This window comes from Colobus angolensis, unplaced genomic scaffold (assembly GCF_000951035.1).
Source record: "Colobus angolensis palliatus isolate OR3802 unplaced genomic scaffold, Cang.pa_1.0 Scaffold317, whole genome shotgun sequence".
Lineage (NCBI taxonomy): Eukaryota > Metazoa > Chordata > Mammalia > Primates > Cercopithecidae > Colobus > Colobus angolensis.
Genome location: NW_012116455.1, coordinates 109726 through 114607, shown reverse-complemented (window position 1 = coordinate 114607; position 4882 = coordinate 109726). Strand labels below are relative to the sequence as shown.

Here is a 4882-nt window from a genome sequence, read left to right as displayed (position 1 = left end):
GGAAGGAAGGAATTTCACCTCGGTACAGGTAACTCTGTGACCGAGGCTTCAAGGGCTCTTCTCTGGCCCTAAGCCCACAGTGGATTTTGCCTCATTTTCCAAGATGCAAATGAAACGATAGAAGTCGATCAAAGGAGAGAGCAGAGAGGAAGCAAGAGGGGTGGCTCCTTCCTGCAGGTCCACCTTCTTGAAGTGTTGCTTGTGGGATCAAAAGAAATGCCTTGACATGGGTGGGTGGGAACTATTGCTACTTATTAGGAATTCAGACTACTGCAGCAAACTTGCATTGCATGGTTCCATGGTGTAATGGTAAGCACTCTGGACCCTGAATCCAGTGATCGGAGTTCAAATCTCGGTGGGACCTTACTGTTTAATTAGGAAGGTAGTGCCTTCTTTTACTCCCTGAATGGAATGGGGACTCCGCTGACGTTCAGAAGCTCTGTGCTGCAGGCCTCCGTGTCCCTTCTGCTACCTCTGAGCCTCGCGATGTCGCCGGTGCTCTTCGTCCCCTCTTCTTCTCCCTCTTCGGTGTTCCGTGTCCCAGAAACCGGGTTCTCACAGTGGCCCCGACCACAGCGAAATTGCCGAATCATCCAGTCGGGGTGACCGAGCCTGCAGGGTCCCCTTCCTGGGCCAGCCTCCTGGCACCCAGCAATCGGAGGCCCGGATCCCTACGCCAGGGACCCAGCGACCCAGCAAATCCCCACCCCCTCTCAGGGCGACCTGGGCCTCGGGATGAGAGGTCTCCTCCACCAAAAAGGCCGCCGCCCCTCAATCCTAGACCCCGAGATTCCTTTCGCCCGGGAAATCTCGTAATGGCACCCATTGCCATTTCGGAAAGTAAACGGTGTCGTGAGAAATGCTGATGGGGTTAGCTCAGTCATTGGAGATTGTGTCTCAGTTTAGGGTCTATGGTTCGAAACCTAACTTGAGAGTAGCACTGTTTTATTCAGATGGCCCATCTGATTCTGAATGTTAATTTATTCTGTTCTTCATATTCAGATTTTTATGCCGAATTTCTAGCTCCTACGTCTCCATTGCGGGCCCTAGAAGTCACTGTTTCACTAAGCTTTGGAACCTGACTCCAGGAGATCTATTCTTTCGTCCCAGGATCTCAGCCGGAAAGAGAAATCCGCGCGGCGGCCTCTTCCAGCGCGCGGGCTAGGGGAGCGGGTTGTGATCCTCGGTCGCCCCGGCCGGGCTCCCTCAGGGCCACGGGAAAGAAGAACCTGAGCAGCTCTGAGGGGCGAGTCTCTGACGGTGCGGCTCCCCCTCGTCCTGCCAGGACCCTGCCCCAAGAAGAAGACGCCTTAGGACGCTACCACAGTTAAGAAACGTTTTCTCCTGCTCTTCAGAGCACTTGGGATAAGGCTCCTGATGGGTCTTGGGAATGAACTACGATGTCGCTCCAGGCACTCAGGAGAATCCCTCTGATTTTCATATTTTGGGGATGAGAGCATTTATGAAGGACTGAAAAACACCACAGTCTTTGAGGGTCTCCGTTTGGAGGACGAAGGGGTGGGAGAGGACGCCTTCTTGGTTCTTGGAGTGGACTGGCAGGCAAGGAAGCGCACCAACTCCGTTTCCCCTTGCAGGCTGGACTGCAGGGCCTGGGATGGAAAACTGGACAAAGCCTAACAGTATTTATGTAGAGTGTGGCTGCGTGCATTAAAAATTGTTATCCCTAGAGATAAGTGTAGGAAGGGACCAGAGCACTGCTGTTCACCTCCAGCTTTGCAGCATATGTAAATTTGACAACAGTGTATAGTGCATAAAAATTCATTCCTGTTTACAAATAATTGATCACAACCAGTTACAGGTTTCATTGTGCCTTCTCCACTTCCAGTGCTTCACTTGACTAGCCTTACAGGAAAAAAAATTATTTGTAAATATGATATTGTTTCAGTTGATCCTCAGCCCACCCGTTCCCCACCAGCTAAAAGTAGTTGGAACAACAGTTGTGCACCACGTGCTGGGCTCATTTTTGTATTTTCAGTAGAGACAAGGTTTTGCCATATTGGCCAGGCAGCTCTTGAATGCCTGGACTCAAGTGATCCGCCTGCCTGGGCCTTCCTGCTCCTCCCTGCTGGGATTACAGCCGTCAGCCACCCCACTTGGCCATCATATTTTGAATTTAAATATTTTGTAGTCATCACTCTTCAAAGATTCTGGGTTTTGTTGCATGTGCATGATGGGGTTCAGGACATGCTACTCCAAAATATAACATCTTGGGGTACTGAATATTTTATGTTTAATTAATTTGAATAAACAATAGAAACAGGAAGGTCACTGTCACCCTCCCCCTGCCCTTCTTGCCTAAAGCCAATTATGAGACCCTTATGTGAGAGGTGCCCTCTCTGTACCCAGAGGAAAGGTGCATTCTGGAGTCTGAAGACCCAGGGACACAGAGGAGCCTGAACACAGAGGCCTGGCTACGTTTTCCCCAGTTTGTTACTGTTAGATCATAGTTTTATTGTCTTACCATACTTCTCCATGACCATACATTCTTCAATAAACCTAAAGTTAAACAAAACAAAACAAAACAAAAAACCCCTGAGGTTTGGCTGTTTCCATGGGCCCTCATTTCCTTTGGAAGGTGCTCCTGTCACGTAAAACTTACATTAAATAAATACATATACTCTTCTCTTGTTAGTGTGTCTTTTGCTGAAAGGGTCTCAGCAGTGAACCTAGGCTGGGTGAGGAAAAGTCATCTTTCCTCCCCTGCATGTAGAAATGTCTTCCACTGTAAAACTATAAAAATTTTATTGAGGCAGATTTGAAGCAAGAAGTTGAATCATTATTCCCCTTTGGATGAGCTGAACAGACGAGCTAATAAACTCCCAGCTCCTCCCAGATAGAAATACTTCTCTAGCTCCTTCCCTGAAGCTCCTTGAGGGTCAAACCTGCTGGAGATTAAGGGGCCTTCCTGGGATCTCCCAGCCCAGGAGGTTATTGTTGGTGAGAGGTTTGCCGCAATCTCTCTGGGAGGGTGCACGGCCACTGGAAAGTATCACTGCTGTAACTTCAGTACAAATGGTTTTCATCACATCTGCTCTTTGTGCAGTGTTGCAGGCAAAATACAAGAGCTAACATGCACATGAGTAACATATACACATCATCAACCGTGCCTGAATCACAAAGTGCCACATGTTATGCACAGCTGATGAGTGCATATGTTTACTCATTTAGTCCTTACCTCAGGCCGAGGTCACACCATCACCTTCACCTTCCATATGAGAAAACTGAGATGCACAAAGACGTTAAGTGACCTGCCCAGGGTCACTCAGCCAGCCAAGGAGGATTTGAAAGCAGGAATTTGAAGTGAAGGCAGCCTGGCTCCAGAGGACATTCTCAGAACCACTGCATTTTTACTGCTCCTAACAAAGCCACCCTTGCAAAAATTATGACAGTGAGAAAAACCTGGCATAGGAAAACTATGACTGTGAAAGAAATCTGACCTGACTGACTGCATCTTGCTTCTAACCTCTGAGCTGCCCTTGTCCATTCCTGGGCATAGGCCAGGCTATGAGAGGAGTTTAGTTCCAAGTCTAAGTCTGAAGCAAAGATGACTGCCCCTTCCCGAGACAAACCCCTTCCTATCTTGGGGATCAGAACTCCTTAGCAAAGCTAACAAATTAGGCACGAGATTAGAAATTATGCCTCATGAGCCATGCAGCCAGAAGCCATGTGATTCCTAAGCTCCCCAACTGTGCCTTTATATAACATTATTGGTGTCAAACCTAAGATTGGTGTTTAACATATTTTTCAGACCCTGCCTTATGATGGACTAGCTGGTGCCACTCAGACCAGTAAACTGGCTCACCTGGTCTGGTGGCCCCCATCCAGGGACTGACTCCGTGCAAGTAAACAAGCTCTTACACCCTGTGATTTCCATCCCCAACCCAACCAATCAGCTTTGCTCATTCCTAGCCCCCTGCCTGCCAAACTATCCTCAAAAAAACAAAAAACAAAAACAAAAAAACAAAAAAACAAAACAAAACAAAAAAACCCTAGTCTCTGAATTTGGGGGGAGGCAGATTTGAGTAATAATAAACCCCTGTCCTAGACCCTCAGCTGTGTCTGCATTTATTAAATTCTTTCTCTATTGCAGAAAGCCTGCTGTTCTCAGCTCCATTGGTTTATCTGGGCAACAGGCAAGATAAACCTACCAGGCAGTTACACTAACAAAAGAGAAACACAAATGGTAAGCATGCTTGAAAAGAAATCTGTGTATTTCTTTTGAAGAAACACAAAAGGAGGAGGAATGATAAGACAGGCGATACACTGTACTAAATATTTTCGTGATTCTCCTGCCTCCTTCATATCCTTCTTGTCCCAACAAGTTCTCCCCAGAAACCTTCAACTTAAACATGATTCCTGCCAGAACTGGGTTTGTCCTTTACTTGACATTTTCCTCTCACCTGCCCCACACCCCTTCCAAATCTAATCTGTTCTTTCACTTCCAGGTCATTGAGGATTTTCCATTTAAAAATATAAAAATTCGTAAAGAGGAAGATAACTGGTCATCCATATTCACACCTCCTGGAATTAACTACTGTTAACATATCTGTACATTTTTCTTCCAAATCATTTTTAAGCTATTGTCTTTTTTTAAAAAAAATTTATATGTGCTAAGCATAGACTGTACCAACAGTAGAGAAAATGTAAACATATGTAAAATTATTGATGACCTAAAGTTCAAAAATAACTTCTCATAACATTCGGGCAACACTGGAGTCATGGTATTGTGGTATATCTACAGAGAGAAGAATGCATATTTTAGCTAGACTGTTCCCCCCAGGTCCCACAAAAGAAAAAATAAGAAAAAATAATAAAGAAGGATATATATACCTGAAAAAATTGCAAAATAATAAAAAATACA

General features: G+C 45.8%; 1 non-coding gene across 1 annotated transcript; it reads left to right on the top strand.

Annotated features, from left to right (window-relative positions):
• Positions 1-292: 292 nt before the first annotated feature.
• On the top strand, positions 293-364 carry TRNAQ-CUG. Its single transcript has one exon. It is a non-coding gene; the product is annotated as a tRNA-Gln (tRNA).
• Positions 365-4882: the final 4518 nt, after the last annotated feature.